Here is a 16371-nt window from a genome sequence, read left to right on the forward strand (position 1 = left end):
ATGCACGGGCAAGTCACTGCCCCTTCGTGTTGACTTCATTCAGAGGGTGGAGTTCGAAGAGGTGTCCGGGCATCGGGTTCTTATCAAGAGGGGCACCGGGAAATCGGGGTCCTTCGGAACGTGGAACCACCCACGAGGCCACGTCTGGAATGTCGTCGTGAGACCGGCCTCATCCTGAGGTGCGACCGGAAGGTCGGGAACCCCTTCCAGACAAAGCAGGGGAGTCGACCCTCCTGTCCAGATCAGGAGGGTAGAAGGGGCTCAGAGGAAGTGGTGCGGGAAAACCTCGGTGTTCCTCTTGAGGGAGACCGGGATGTCGGGGCACTTTGTGGGTCGCATCAAGGGTGCCAAGTACCGTTTCGACCTCCAATACCTAACGTGGGACTTCTCCTGAGACACTGTAGCGGGAAAGGGCTTCATCTTGCGATGACGGGGGAACCACGTGGATTTTCTCGAGTTGCAGCGGGATTCTCGAGTTACGACGGGGAATTCAGGATGCCTCTTGTGTTGGCCCAGGGAAGTCCAATCTTCCATTCGAGTTGCGAAGGAAAGCTGGGGATTGCTCTCGAGTGACTGCAGGGCCAATAGACCTCATCTAGGGTTGTGTCCAGAAGCCACTGTTCCTCTCCAGGGGCGACAGGGATCTCGGGGTTGCATTCCAGACGCACCCGGGGAGACAGGCATCCATCTCGAGTGGAAGCAAAGAACCCCGCTCTGCTCTTGAGTCGCGACGGGTATCTCTTGGAGCTCACTGGGTGGACTAAAGGGAGTCAAGCCTCCTGAGGCGTTTGGAGAGAGGTCGAGAGACTGGTCTCTAGGCCATACAGGAGACGAAGGCCCTCAAGTCGCGATGACGGGGGAGGCTCGGGGTTGTTCTCGAGCGGCGGCCCCAGTGTGCGGTTTCTCACGAGGTACGACGGCGAGGTCAGTGAGCCTCTCGTGGGGCGGCAAGGAAGTCGGGTCTCCATGAGAATGGCGAGGGGGAGCGCGTCTTTACTCTCAAGTCATAGTAGGGGAATCTGGCCTCGAGACGTGTTGAAGAAGGTCTCTCGAGGTCTTTCTCGGGTTGAGGCAGGACACCCTGGGGTCCCTCGACTTGTGCAGGTGACCTCAGGGGGCTTCTCATGGTGGCTCTGAGAAGTCAGGGAAACTGGAGGTGGGAGGGGCCTCTCGGCACTCCACTGGGTTTGGTGCATTGGAAGAGGGCCTCATCTCCAGTTGAGGCAGGAACCTCAGGGTTCCTCTGACTTCAGACTCCGATCGCAAGGTCCCTGCAGACTTGGGACAGGAGAGTCAGGCCTCGTCTTGGGTTGAGGCATGGAACTCCGCTTGCCTCTCGAGGTGTTCCCGGGGAGACAGGCCACTTGTCGAGCGGTATTTGGAACCTGGGGGTCTTTTCCCGACGATGCACGGGCAAGTCACTGCCCCTTCGTGTTGACTTCATTCAGAGGGTGGAGTTCGAAGAGGTGTCCGGGCATCGGGTTCTTATCAAGAGGGCACCGGGAAATCGGGGTCCTTCGGAACGTGGAACCACCCACGAGGCCACGTCTGGAATGTCGTCGTGAGACCGGCCTCATCCTGAGGTGCGACCGGAAGGTCGGGAACCCCTTCCAGACAAAGCAGGGGAGTCGACCCTCCTGTCCAGATCAGGAGGGTAGAAGGGGCTCAGAGGAAGTGGTGCGGGAAAACCTCGGTGTTCCTCTTGAGGGAGACCGGGATGTCGGGGCACTTTGTGGGTCGCATCAAGGGTGCCAAGTACCGTTTCGACCTCCAATACCTAACGTGGGACTTCTCCTGAGACACTGTAGCGGGAAAGGGCTTCATCTTGCGATGACGGGGGAACCACGTGGATTTTCTCGAGTTGCAGCGGGATTCTCGAGTTACGACGGGGAATTCAGGATGCCTCTTGTGTTGGCCCAGGGAAGTCCAATCTTCCATTCGAGTTGCGAAGGAAAGCTGGGGATTGCTCTCGAGTGACTGCAGGGCCAATAGACCTCATCTAGGCTTGTGTCCAGAAGCCAGTGTTCCTCTCCAGGGGCGACAGGGATCTCGGGGTTGCATTCCAGACGCACCCGGGGAGACAGGCATCCATCTCGAGTGGAAGCAAAGAACCCCGCTCTGCTCTTGAGTCGCGACGGGTATCTCTTGGAGCTCACTGGGTGGACTAAAGGGAGTCAAGCCTCCTGAGGCGTTTGGAGAGAGGTCGAGAGACTGGTCTCTAGGCCATACAGGAGACGAAGGCCCTCAAGTCGCGATGACGGGGGAGGCTCGGGGTTGTTCTCGAGCGGCGGCCCCAGTGTGCGGTTTCTCACGAGGTACGACGGCGAGGTCAGTGAGCCTCTCGTGGGGCGGCAAGGAAGTCGGGTCTCCATGAGAATGGCGAGGGGGAGCGCGTCTTTACTCTCAAGTCATAGTAGGGGAATCTGGCCTCGAGACGTGTTGAAGAAGGTCTCTCGAGGTCTTTCTCGGGTTGAGGCAGGACACCCTGGGGTCCCTCGACTTGTGCAGGTGACCTCAGGGGGCTTCTCATGGTGGCTCTGAGAAGTCAGGGAAACTGGAGGTGGGAGGGGCCTCTCGGCACTCCACTGGGTTTGGTGCATTGGAAGAGGGCCTCATCACCAGTTGAGGCAGGAACCTCAGGGTTCCTCTGACTTCAGACTCCGATCGCAAGGTCCCTGCAGACTTGGGACAGGAGAGTCAGGCCTCGTCTTGGGTTGAGGCATGGAACTCCGCTTGCCTCTCGAGGTGTTCCCGGGGAGACAGGCCACTTGTCGAGCGGTATTTGGAACCTGGGGGTCTTTTCCCGACGATGCACGGGCGAGTCACTGCCCCTTCGTGTTGACTTCATTCACAGGGTGGAGTTCGAAGAGGTGTCCGGGCATCGGGTTCTTATCAAGAGGGCACCGGGAAATCGGGGTCCTTCGGAATGTGGAACCACCCACGAGGCCACGTCTGGAATGTCGTCGTGAGACCGGCCTCATCCTGAGGTGCGACCGGAAGGTCGGGAACCCCTTCCAGACAAAGCAGGGGAGTCGACCCTCCTGTCCAGATCAGGAGGGAAGAAGAGGCTCAGAGGAAGTGTTGCCGGAAAACTTCGGTGTTCCTCTCGAGGGAGACCGGGATGTCGGGGCACTTTGTGGGTCGCATCAAGGGTGACAAGTACCGTTTCGAACTCCAATTCCTAAAGTGGGACTTCTCCTGAGACGCTGTAGCGGCACAGGGCTACATCTTGCGGTGACGGGGGAACCACGTGGTTTTTCTCGAGGTGTAGCAGGATTCTCGAGTTACGACGGGGAATTCAGGATGCCTCTTGTGTTGGCCCAGGGAAGTCCAATCTTCCATTCGAGTTGCGAAGGAAAGCTGGGGATTTCTCTCGAGTGACTGCAGGGCCAATAGACCTCATCTAGGCTTGTGTCCAGAAGCCAGTGTTCCTCTCCAGGGGCGACAGGGATCTCGGGGTTGCATTCCAGACACACCCGGGGAGACAGGCATCCATCTCGAGTGGAAGCAAAGAACCCCGCTCTGCTCTCGAGTCGCGACGGGTATCTCTTGGAGCTCACTGGGTGGACTAAAGGGAGTCAAGCCTCCTGAGGCGTTTGGAGAGAGGTCGCGAGATTGGTCTCTAGGCCATGCAGGAGACGAAGGCCCTCATCTCGCGATGACGGGGGAGTCTTGGGGTTGTTCTCGAGCGGCGGCCCCAGTGTGCGCTTTCTCACGAGGTACGACGGCGAGGTCAGTGAGCCTCTCGTGGGGCGCCAGGGAAGTCGGGTCTCCATGCGAGTGGCGAGGGCGAGCGCGTCATTGCTCTCGAGCCATGGTAGGGTGCCGGGGACCAGCCCCGGCTGATCCAGGGTATTCGAAGGAGAGACGGCGTAGGCGAAGATCAGGAAACCACTGCTTAATTAAATGTTAATTAAGGATATAAAGAGTAATAGAATGAGGATAGCTCAGTGAGGAAATTCAGTGGAGAAAAGAGGCTGAATAATTCAGCCAGAAGGTAAGAGAAAGAACGACATGGTGAGACCAAGTTTCGGTGAACAAGGCCCGCACTTTATTTTTCAAAGTAGTTTTTATACCTTAAGTTATGCATAGAGGATAATGGGGGAAGGGGTCGAGTCTTGCAGCAAACCAGGCTTTCTTCCTGCAAACTTATCATATGCAAAAGCTTAGGTGATTTGCATCATCTTCTGGCCCGGAGGCCTGTTAACATTTTAAGACCTTTTCTTCAGAAAACTTATTTTTCTCTAAAGGTGGTTGGTCAGGAGCCACCCTCCAAAAAAGCATTAGATAAAGTTGCATTCCTACAGAGCAAAGGTGTGGTGGGCTATAACAAGAAAAAGAATTAACTCAAGGGTCCCAGGTTACAAACATTAAAGCTACTACTTACACCAATTATATTAATCAATACACTGCCAGGGACACAGCAGGTAAGGGATATGGAAACTTAGCAGCAAACAATGGCCCAACAAGTGAAAAACCATTCACCAATACAATTTCTAATCAATCTTGTAACTCCTCAAAAGAATCTGTGTTTAGACAGTTTAGAACATCTCCTGCCTCTCACAGTTGGGAGGCTCTGAACAATCACATGTGGCCGGAAAAACCTATTCAGGCAGGCTAGAGGATTTCCAAAGGAGTTTGTAGGTTAAACACTGTCACACCCAGGAATTATTAACTGGAACTGTAAGCTAACTCTTTTTTCAGAGAGAGGTAGTGGGGGAGAGCCCCCCGTAAAGTCAGAGGTTTAGGTGAAAGCACAAGCAGAAAGTAGGCAGACTCTGGTTTTGGGGGTATATGCTCGAGAATTTCCAGGGGGACTCCTGAAGCTCGATCCCGCCTTTGCGTATGCCGAGCCTCCTTCCTCATGACCTTTGTCATGGGCGGAGTTCCTCACTGGCTCCCAGCAGTGATAGAATTCCAGTGGAGCTATTCCAGATCCTGAAAGATGATGCTGTGGAAAGTGCTGCACTCAATATGCAATATGCAATATGCACTCAATATGCAATATGCCGGCTCACGGCAGTAGGGGAATCTGGCCTCGAGACGTGTTGAAGAAGGTCTCTCGAGGTCTTTCTCGGGTTGAGGCAGGACACCCTGGGGTCCCTCGACTTGTGCAGGTGACCTCAGGGGGCTTCTCATGGTGGCTCTGAGAAGTCAGGGAAACTGGAGGTGGGAGGGGCCTCTCGGCACTCCACTGGGTTTGGTGCATTGGAAGAGGGCCTCATCTCCAGTTGAGGCAGGAACCTCAGGGTTCCTCTGACTTCAGACTCCGATCGCAAGGTCCCTGCAGACTTGGGACAGGAGAGTCAGGCCTCGTCTTGGGTTGAGGCATGGAACTCCGCTTGCCTCTCGAGGTGTTCCCGGGGAGACAGGCCACTTGTCGAGCGGTATTTGGAACCTGGGGGTCTTTTCCCGACGATGCACGGGCAAGTCACTGCCCCTTCGTGTTGACTTCATTCACAGGGTGGAGTTCGAAGAGGTGTCCGGGCATCGGGTTCTTATCAAGAGGGGACCGGGAAATCGGGGTCCTTCGGAACGTGGAACCACCCACGAGGCCACGTCTGGAATGTCGTCGTGAGACCGGCCTCATCCTGAGGTGCGACCGGAAGGTCGGGAACCCCTTCCAGACAAAGCAGGGGAGTCGACCCTCCTGTCCAGATCAGGAGGGTAGAAGGGGCTCAGAGGAAGTGGTGCGGGAAAACCTCGGTGTTCCTCTCGAGGGAGACCGGGATGTCGGGGCACTTTGTGGGTCGCATCAAGGGTGCCAAGTACCGTTTCGACCTCCAATACCTAACGTGGGACTTCTCCTGAGACACTGTAGCGGGAAAGGGCTTCATCTTGCGATGACGGGGGAACCACGTGGATTTTCTCGAGTTGCAGCGGGATTCTCGAGTTACGACGGGGAATTCAGGATGCCTCTTGTGTTGGCCCAGGGAAGTCCAATCTTCCATTCGAGTTGCGAAGGAACCTGGGGATTGCTCTCGAGTGACTGCAGGGCCAATAGACCTCATCTAGGGTTGTGTCCAGAAGCCAGTGTTCCTCTCCAGGGGCGACAGGGATCTCGGGGTTGCATTCCAGACGCACCCGGGGAGACAGGCATCCATCTCGAGTGGAAGCAAAGAACCCCGCTCTGCTCTCGAGTCGCGACGGGTATCTCTTGGAGCTCACTGGGTGGACTAAAGGGAGTCAAGCCTCCTGAGGCGTTTGGAGAGAGGTCGAGAGACTGGTCTCTAGGCCATACAGGAGACGAAGGCCCTCAAGTCGCGATGACGGGGGAGGCTCGGGGTTGTTCTCGAGCGGCGGCCCCAGTGTGCGGTTTCTCGCGAGGTACGACGGCGAGGTCAGTGAGCCTCTCGTGGGGCGGCAAGGAAGTCGGGTCTCCATGCGAATGGCGAGGGGGAGCGCGTCTTTACTCTCAAGTCATAGTAGCGGAATCTGGCCTCGAGACGTGTTGAAGAAGGTCTCTCGAGGTCTTTCTCGGGTTGAGGCAGGACACCCTGGGGTCCCTCGACTTGTGCAGGTGACCTCAGGGGGCTTCTCATGGTGGCTCTGAGAAGTCAGGGAAACTGGAGGTGGGAGGGGCCTCTCGGCACTCCACTGGGTTTGGTGCATTGGAAGAGGGCCTCATCTCCAGTTGAGGCTGGAACCTCAGGGTTCCTCTGACTTCAGACTCCGATCGCAAGGTCCCTGCAGACTTGGGACAGGAGAGTCAGGCCTCGTCTTGGGTTGAGGCATGGAACTCCGCTTGCTTCTCGAGGTGTTCCCGGGGAGACAGGCCACTTGTCGAGCGGTATTTGGAACCTGGGGGTCTTTTCCCGACGATGCACGGGCGAGTCACTGCCCCTTCGTGTTGACTTCATTCACAGGGTGGAGTTCGAAGAGGTGTCCGGGCATCGGGTTCTTATCAAGAGGGCACCGGGAAATCGGGGTCCTTCGGAACGTGGAACCACCCACGAGGCCACGTCTGGAATGTCGTCGTGAGACCGGCCTCATCCTGAGGTGCGACCGGAAGGTCGGGAACCCCTTCCAGACAAAGCAGGGGAGTCGACCCTCCTGTCCAGATCAGGAGGGTAGAAGAGGCTCAGAGGAAGTGTTGCCGGAAAACTTCGGTGTTCCTCTCGAGGGAGACCGGGATGTCGGGGCACTTTGTGGGTCGCATCAAGGGTGACAAGTACCGTTTCGAACTCCAATTCCTAAAGTGGGACTTCTCCTGAGACGCTGTAGCGGCACAGGGCTACATCTTGCGATGACGGGGGAACCACGTGGTTTTTCTCGAGGTGTAGCAGGATTCTCGAGTTACGACGGGGAATTCAGGATGCCTCTTGTGTAGGCCCAGGGAAGTCCAATCTTCCATTCGAGTTGCGAAGGAAAGCTGGGGATTTCTCTCGAGTGACTGCAGGGCCAATAGACCTCATCTAGGCTTGTGTCCAGAAGCCAGTGTTCCTCTCCAGGGGCGACAGGGATCTCGGGGTTGCATTCCAGACACACCCGGGGAGACAGGCATCCATCTCGAGTGGAAGCAAAGAACCCCGCTCTGCTCTCGAGTCGCGACGGGTATCTCTTGGAGCTCACTGGGTGGACTAAAGGGAGTCAAGCCTCCTGAGGCGTTTGGAGAGAGGTCGCGAGATTGGTCTCTAGGCCATGCAGGAGACGAAGGCCCTCATCTCGCGATGACGGGGGAGTCTTGGGGTTGTTCTCGAGCGGCGGCCCCAGTGTGCGCTTTCTCACGAGGTACGACGGCGAGGTCAGTGAGCCTCTCGTGGGGCGCCAGGGAAGTCGGGTCTCCATGCGAGTGGCGAGGGCGAGCGCCTCATTGCTCTCGAGCCATGGTAGGGTGCCGGGGACCAGCCCCGGCTGATCCAGGGTATTCGAAGGAGAGACGGCGTAGGCGAAGATCAGGAAACCACTGCTTAATTAAATGTTAATTAAGGATATAAAGAGTAATAGAATGAGGATAGCTCAGTGAGGAAATTCAGTGGAGAAAAGAGGCTGAATAATTCAGCCAGAAGGTAAGAGAAAGAACGACATGGTGAGACCAAGTTTCGGTGAACAAGGCCCGCACTTTATTTTTCAAAGTAGTTTTTATACCTTAAGTTATGCATAGAGGATAATGGGGGAAGGGGTCGAGTCTTGCAGCAAACCAGGCTTTCTTCCTGCAAACTTATCATATGCAAAAGCTTAGGTGATTTGCATCATCTTCTGGCCCGGAGGCCTGTTAACATTTTAAGACCTTTTCTTCAGAAAACTTATTTTTCTCTAAAGGTGGTTGGTCAGGAGCCACCCTCCAAAAAAGCATTAGATAAAGTTGCATTCCTACAGAGCAAAGGTGTGGTGGGCTATAACAAGAAAAAGAATTAACTCAAGGGTCCCAGGTTACAAACATTAAAGCTACTACTTACACCAATTATATTAATCAATACACTGCCAGGGACACAGCAGGTAAGGGATATGGAAACTTAGCAGCAAACAATGGCCCAACAAGTGAAAAACCATTCACCAATACAATTTCTAATCAATCTTGTAACTCCTCAAAAGAATCTGTGTTTAGACAGTTTAGAACATCTCCTGCCTCTCACAGTTGGGAGGCTCTGAACAATCACATGTGGCCGGAAAAACCTATTCAGGCAGGCTAGAGGATTTCCAAAGGAGTTTGTAGGTTAAACACTGTCACACCCAGGAATTATTAACTGGAACTGTAAGCTAACTCTTTTTTCAGAGAGAGGTAGTGGGGGAGAGCCCCGCGTAAAGTCAGAGGTTTAGGTGAAAGCACAAGCAGAAAGTAGGCAGACTCTGGTTTTGGGGGTATATGCTCGAGAATTTCCAGGGGGACTCCTGAAGCTCGATCCTGCCTTTGCGTATGCCGAGCCTCCTTCCTCATGACCTTTGTCATGGGCGGAGTTCCTCACTGGCTCCCAGCAGTGATAGAATTCCAGTGGAGCTATTCCAGATCCTGAAAGATGATGCTGTGGAAAGTGCTGCACTCAATATGCAATATGCAATATGCACTCAATATGCAATATGCCGGCTCACGGCAGTAGGGGAATCTGGCCTCGAGACGTGTTGAAGAAGGTCTCTCGAGGTCTTTCTCGGGTTGAGGCAGGACACCCTGGGGTCCCTCGACTTGTGCAGGTGACCTCAGGGGGCTTCTCATGGTGGCTCTGAGAAGTCAGGGAAACTGGAGGTGGGAGGGGCCTCTCGGCACTCCACTGGGTTTGGTGCATTGGAAGAGGGCCTCATCTCCAGTTGAGGCAGGAACCTCAGGGTTCCTCTGACTTCAGACTCCGATCGCAAGGTCCCTGCAGACTTGGGACAGGAGAGTCAGGCCTCGTCTTGGGTTGAGGCATGGAACTCCGCTTGCCTCTCGAGGTGTTCCCGGGGAGACAGGCCACTTGTCGAGCGGTATTTGGAACCTGGGGGTCTTTTCCCGACGATGCACGGGCGAGTCACTGCCCCTTCGTGTTGACTTCATTCACAGGGTGGAGTTCGAAGAGGTGTCCGGGCATCGGGTTCTTATCAAGAGGGGACCGGGAAATCGGGGTCCTTCGGAACGTGGAACCACCCACGAGGCCACGTCTGGAATGTCGTCGTGAGACCGGCCTCATCCTGAGGTGCGACCGGAAGGTCGGGAACCCCTTCCAGACAAAGCAGGGGAGTCGACCCTCCTGTCCAGATCAGGAGGGTAGAAGGGGCTCAGAGGAAGTGGTGCGGGAAAACCTCGGTGTTCCTCTTGAGGGAGACCGGGATGTCGGGGCACTTTGTGGGTCGCATCAAGGGTGCCAAGTACCGTTTCGACCTCCAATACCTAACGTGGGACTTCTCCTGAGACACTGTAGCGGGAAAGGGCTTCATCTTGCGATGACGGGGGAACCACGTGGATTTTCTCGAGTTGCAGCGGGATTCTCGAGTTACGACGGGGAATTCAGGATGCCTCTTGTGTTGGCCCAGGGAAGTCCAATCTTCCATTCGAGTTGCGAAGGAAAGCTGGGGATTGCTCTCGAGTGACTGCAGGGCCAATAGACCTCATCTAGGCTTGTGTCCAGAAGCCAATGTTCCTCTCCAGGGGCGACAGGGATCTCGGGGTTGCATTCCAGACGCACCCGGGGAGACAGGCATCCATCTCGAGTGGAAGCAAAGAACCCCGCTCTGCTCTCGAGTCGCGACGGGTTTCTCTTGGAGCTCACTGGGTGGACTAAACGGATTCAAGGCTCCTGAGGCGTTTGGAGAGAGGTCGCGAGATTGGTCTCTAGGCCATGCAGGAGACGACGGCCCTCATCTCGCGATGACGGGGGAGTCTCGGGGTTGTTCTCGAGCGCGGCCCCAGTGTGCGGTTTCTCAAGGTACGACGGCGAGGTCAGTGAGCCTCTCAGGGGTCGCCATGGCGGCTGGGAACGACCATGGCGTGCGCTCCTGGGGCCCCAAGGATCGGCATCCTAGGGCGCGGTGGAAGGGGCGGACCACAGGTAAGGGAAATGGGACTGCGTGGAGCAGTCCGCCCTTGTTTCTGTGTAAAAGGGAGGTCCTTTCAAGGCGTGAATGTTTCAGAACTTTAATTTATTTGGAAATGACCCAGCTCTTCAGTACACTGTCGTCACTTAGTTTAGCACAGGATAGAAACTCGGGTAACCAAAACACCTGGAGAAACGATTGTATGTTCAGTTCAGTTCAGTGGCTCAGTCGTGTCTGACTCTTTGGGACCCCGTGGCCTGCAGGACGCTGGGCTTCCGTGTCCATCACCAACTCCAGGGGCTTGCTCAAACTCATGTCCATCGAATCAGTGATGCCATCCAACCATCTTAGCCTCTGTCGTCCCCTTCTCCTCTGCCTTCAATCAAGACTCTCATAGGCAGATATTTTCGAGTGTAATTAGTGTTCATAGTTTATCTAAAAGCTCATATCACATTTAATTTTTCGTTTTGTTCCTGTTCTTTCGAGGTACTTTCTTGTTGACAAGCTTGTGACAGATAGAACGATATAGCAATTTTTACCTTAGAACAAACCGAGGCACTATGAACATTTTGTGCTTCATGTTGATGACTCTTAGACATGTCTACAGTAGAGGAGCAAAAACAAAACTACTAGATATTTCATATTGACTAGTTCCCAGTTCACGGGACTCTGACATTCCCTGAGGTCAAAGTTTTCTTGTATTGGAAGCAGTTGGGTTTGCAAGGGCTGCCTTGTCTTGAGACCATTGAAATAAGAACTCAGAACTTGAGCACTATTATCAAAAATCACAAGGCTCACACTGACACAGACATCAATCCAGACAGACAAGACAAGACATCTTCCAGTTTTCCGCCTGAGATGGAAAAGATTTCTTTGAGCCGTTTTTTCTGGGGAGTGGGGGGTGGGGCTGGCGGCCAGGCAGGCTTTGGGAAGGAGCTCATGGTTTGGAATTGCATATGAAAAGAACCAGCTTTCCGGGTTCCAAGGAATCAAGTTTCCTTGGAAACCAACTTTGTCCGGTTCTGTAGAATATCATGGCCCTCCTAGGTCAGGTCGTCTTTCCTTTCCGTAGCCCTCGTTTGATCCCTGAATTCTAGACAGCTTGGATTGCCTCTGTGGGCTGGATGGATTGTCCTCCCGTTTCACCGGGCGGCGGGAGCGAGGTCCCAGAGGCTCTCCTGGAACCGGGCGTGGGGGCGGGGCTCACCGGGAGCCCGTGGTGAAGGTGGGCAGCGCACCGGGAGCGCGCCCGGGGCGGGGCGAAGCCGGGCGGCGCGGGTCGGGAATCGGGTCGTGGCGGGGATGGGGGGCGGTCCCAGTTGTGCTCCGGGGATCCCCACTGCGGCTGGGAAGGCACCGGGAGCATGGCAGGGGCGGGGCGGCGCGGGGCGGGGGGCGCTCCTGGCGGGGGTAGGGGGAGGGCTTCCCCGTTGTCCTCTCGGGGGTCGCCGTGGCGGCTTGGAACGCCCACTGCGTGCGCTCCTGGGTCCCCAAGGGTCGGCATCCAGTGGGCGCGGCGGAGGGGTGCGGACCACAGGTCAGGGAACTGGGACTGCGTGGAGCAGGGAACCACGTAGTCCGCCCTCTGTTGGCACAACCTGGCGGTCGCAGAAAGGCCTCGCCTTTGGGCTCAAGGCCTTGACCGCTCCACCCCTTTGCTGAAAGGTCAGAGCCGCGCGGTTTTCCCAAGCAGCCGAGTGTCCGCTGCAAGTCCAAGGGCCAGAACCCTGAACTCTGGCCGGCTGGCCCAGCCCTGCTTCTGGCACTTTGGAGGCCAGCGGGCCCTTGACCACCTGCTGGGATGGGAAAGGGAAGGGTCCACGAATTGCACCCTAGAAACTTAGTAGGGTGCATGGGTTTCAAAACCCGGTGGCCGCCCAGGCAGCAAACAAGGGAGGAGGGCACCCTGCTGCCCTTTCATGGCAGCATCTGTGGCTGTCCTGCTGAGGGGGCCTTTCCATGGGGACCGTGTGCAGTACAAGTTTGGTGTTTTGGAACCGAATAATTAGAACGTGTAAAAATTTTAAATGATGTGGTGGTTTGATTCAAACAAAACAAAACCAAACAAAACAAAAAACCAAGCTCCAAGTTTTTTGCAAATTTAGGTCTTAATATTGAAGGCCTGTGTTCCTTCCACTGTGGCATTGTACGAAGAAATGTGCGGGTTTTTTTTTTTTTTTTTAATTTGTTTTTTGTTTTTCTTTTTTTTTAGAAAAGATTCCGAAAAATGAGGGAAACAGGAAGCCCAGAGGTGCCCCTGTAGTTTGGCGAAGGCCTTAGGAGGTCACTTGGAAATGCTGCTGGCTGTGAGGGGGGGAGGGGGCAGATGTGCACAGAGCTGTGCAGGCTTGTCCTTTGCATGGATGTTCTTTGTAGAAATCCACCTCGGAGCCATCTCCTGATGTGTAAGAATTTCCCAGACAAACCTTGAGCTAAGCAATGCGTTTTTTCCTTAGGAAATGTTGGTCTTCAGCGATGTTCAAAGCCTGTGTATTTCGGCTAGACTCTGGCTTCAGGTCGGTTCCCCCAAAAGGCTCAGAAGCGACCTGAACCAAACAGTAAGTTTTCCTCCTACCTTGTTCTCCTCATCTACGTTAAGAGTATACTTTAAGAGTATCCTGGCACATACATGTACTGCCTCACCCCTAACCTCAGTCATGTGTTCCAAGAACTTCTGTCCGTTTATTTATTTGTTTTGGGTAACATTGAATTCGTTTTGACTATGCTGGGTCTTTGCTGCTCGCTGGAAGTTGCTAGGACCTCTGGACTGCAGTCTCCCATCTCTTGCTGACCTCTTGTTGACCTCTGCAGAATCCTGGTTGGTGGGAGCTTGTTAGTTCCTTGTTCCTTACCCGGACCTCCTGTGGTAAGTGTTTTCTCTCCTCTGTGGCCTGCTAAGGGCTGGGTGGTCATTGGCATCCCAAAGGTGGCTAGAAGTCAATGATTTAGGCAGGCTTGTGAATAGATATGGGAGAAGGCAATGGCACCCCACTCCAGTACTCTTGCCTGGAAAATCTCATGGACGGAAGAGCCTGGTAGGCTGCAGTCCATGGGGTCGCTCAGAGTCGGGCACGACTGAGCGACTTCACTTTCACATTTCACTTTCATGCATTGGAGGAGGACATGGCAACCCACTCCAGTGTTCTTGCCTAGAGAACCCCAGGGACTGCGGGGCCTGGTGGGCTGCCGTCCATGGGGTCACACAGACTCGGACACGACTGAAACGACTTCGCAGCAGCAGCAGCAGCAGCAGCAGCAGCAGCAGTGCATAGATATCAAAAGGGTTTAGAACAGTCAGGTAGGATCACACAAGTCACCGTGAAGCAATACTTCTCCACTTAGCCAAAGCTAACAAAAGATTTCTCTTCTAGGTCAACCTAGAAGAGATCACGGAAGAGGTAAAGAAACTTAAAATCCATTAGCAAAGGCAGTTCAACCTCTCAAGAAACCTTGTGCTAGGCACAACACTCTTTTCTGGGGGTCCACGTTCCCTACAACCTCCTGATCCCATTCTGTACCCATTCCTTTGCTTCTCCCATCCTGAAACTGCCACCTGGAAGAAAGAACGACGTCGTTTTCCTTCAGAAAATGCGATTTCATGCCACATACCTTCTTTTAATACCAAGTCATACAGTTCCCTTCAGCAACCAAGAACTGACTTTTATATTGGCATTCGACAGATTGGTGAACATACCTATCAGTGATAGTAGCGCCCCTCCCCTCCCCCGCACGCACGCACACACACACACACACACACACACACACACACACACCCAAGATCAGAACCAAACAAAACAAAAAAAAATTGCTTTCTTACGTTTCACATGTCAGGATGGTGCCAGACACTCTTATTGGATAGTCAAAAATCTCTTTTGTTTCTGTGTAAAAGGGAGGTCCTTTCAAGGCGTGAATGTTTCAGAACTTTAATTTATTTGGAAATGACCCAGCTCTTCAGTACACTGTCGTCACTTAGTTTAGCACAGGATAGAAACTCGGGTAACCAAAACACCTGGAGAAACGATTGTATGTTCAGTTCAGTTCAGTGGCTCAGTCGTGTCTGACTCTTTGGGACCCCGTGGCCTGCAGGACGCTGGGCTTCCGTGTCCATCACCAACTCCAGGGGCTTGCTCAAACTCATGTCCATCGAATCAGTGATGCCATCCAACCATCTTAGCCTCTGTCGTCCCCTTCTCCTCTGCCTTCAATCAAGACTCTCATAGGCAGATATTTTCGAGTGTAATTAGTGTTCATAGTTTATCTAAAAGCTCATATCACATTTAATTTTTCGTTTTGTTCCTGTTCTTTCGAGGTACTTTCTTGTTGACAAGCTTGTGACAGATAGAACGATATAGCAATTTTTACCTTAGAACAAACCGAGGCACTATGAACATTTTGTGCTTCATGTTGATGACTCTTAGACATGTCTACAGTAGAGGAGCAAAAACAAAACTACTAGATATTTCATATTGACTAGTTCCCAGTTCACGGGACTCTGACATTCCCTGAGGTCAAAGTTTTCTTGTATTGGAAGCAGTTGGGTTTGCAAGGGCTGCCTTGTCTTGAGACCATTGAAATAAGAACTCAGAACTTGAGCACTATTATCAAAAATCACAAGGCTCACACTGACACAGACATCAATCCAGACAGACAAGACAAGACATCTTCCAGTTTTCCGCCTGAGATGGAAAAGATTTCTTTGAGCCGTTTTTTCTGGGGAGTGGGGGGTGGGGCTGGCGGCCAGGCAGGCTTTGGGAAGGAGCTCATGGTTTGGAATTGCATATGAAAAGAACCAGCTTTCCGGGTTCCAAGGAATCAAGTTTCCTTGGAAACCAACTTTGTCCGGTTCTGTAGAATATCATGGCCCTCCTAGGTCAGGTCGTCTTTCCTTTCCGTAGCCCTCGTTTGATCCCTGAATTCTAGACAGCTTGGATTGCCTCTGTGGGCTGGATGGATTGTCCTCCCGTTTCACCGGGCGGCGGGAGCGAGGTCCCAGAGGCTCTCCTGGAACCGGGCGTGGGGGCGGGGCTCACCGGGAGCCCGTGGTGAAGGTGGGCAGCGCACCGGGAGCGCGCCCGGGGCGGGGCGAAGCCGGGCGGCGCGGGTCGGGAATCGGGTCGTGGCGGGGATGGGGGGCGGTCCCAGTTGTGCTCCGGGGATCCCCACTGCGGCTGGGAAGGCACCGGGAGCATGGCAGGGGCGGGGCGGCGCGGGGCGGGGGGCGCTCCTGGCGGGGGTGGGGGAGGGCTTCCCCGTTGTCCTCTCGGGGGTCGCCGTGGCGGCTGGGAACGCCCATTGCGTGCGCTCCTGGGTCCCCAAGGGTCGGCATCCAGTGGGCGCGGCGGAGGGGTGCGGACCACAGGTCAGGGAACTGGGACTGCGTGGAGCAGGGAACCACGTAGTCCGCCCTCTGTTGGCACAACCTGGCGGTCGCAGAAAGGCCTCGCCTTTGGGCTCAAGGCCTTGACCGCTCCACCCCTTTGCTGAAAGGTCAGAGCCGCGCGGTTTTCCCAAGCAGCCGAGTGTCCGCTGCAAGTCCAAGGGCCAGAACCCTGAACTCTGGCCGGCTGGCCCAGCCCTGCTTCTGGCACTTTGGAGGCCAGCGGGCCCTTGACCACCTGCTGGGATGGGAAAGGGAAGGGTCCACGAATTGCACCCTAGAAACTTAGTAGGGTGCATGGGTTTCAAAACCCGGTGGCCGCCCAGGCAGCAAACAAGGGAGGAGGGCACCCTGCTGCCCTTTCATGGCAGCATCTGTGGCTGTCCTGCTGAGGGGGCCTTTCCATGGGGACCGTGTGCAGTACAAGTTTGGTGTTTTGGAACCGAATAATTAGAACGTGTAAAAATTTTAAATGATGTGGTGGTTTGATTCAAACAAAACAAAACCAAACAAAACAAAAAACCAAGCTCCAAGTTTTTTGCAAATTT

At 54.4% G+C, this 16371-nt stretch overlaps 1 long non-coding RNA gene across 8 annotated transcripts in view; it reads left to right on the plus strand.

Annotated features, from left to right (window-relative positions):
• Window positions 1-10484, plus strand: part of LOC139182037 (uncharacterized) — a 437603-nt gene extending 427119 nt beyond the window's left edge. For 4 of the 8 annotated variants that reach the window (XR_011565619.1, XR_011565618.1, XR_011565617.1 and 1 more), the window contains 6 exons: window positions 46-179; window positions 1451-1583; window positions 2855-2987; window positions 5464-5596; window positions 6867-6999; window positions 9476-10484. This is a non-coding gene — a long non-coding RNA (uncharacterized lncRNA). Of the gene's footprint in view, window positions 1-45; window positions 180-262; window positions 912-1450; window positions 1584-2854; window positions 2988-5463; window positions 6341-6866; window positions 7000-9475 lie in introns of those variants that run through there. The other 4 variants (XR_011565621.1, XR_011565620.1, XR_011565624.1 and 1 more) reach the window with 4 other exon arrangements.
• Window positions 10485-16371: the final 5887 nt, after the last annotated feature.

Source organism: Bos indicus, unplaced genomic scaffold (assembly GCF_029378745.1).
Source record: "Bos indicus isolate NIAB-ARS_2022 breed Sahiwal x Tharparkar unplaced genomic scaffold, NIAB-ARS_B.indTharparkar_mat_pri_1.0 scaffold_66, whole genome shotgun sequence".
In the NCBI taxonomy this organism is placed as follows: Eukaryota; Metazoa; Chordata; class Mammalia; order Artiodactyla; family Bovidae; genus Bos; species Bos indicus.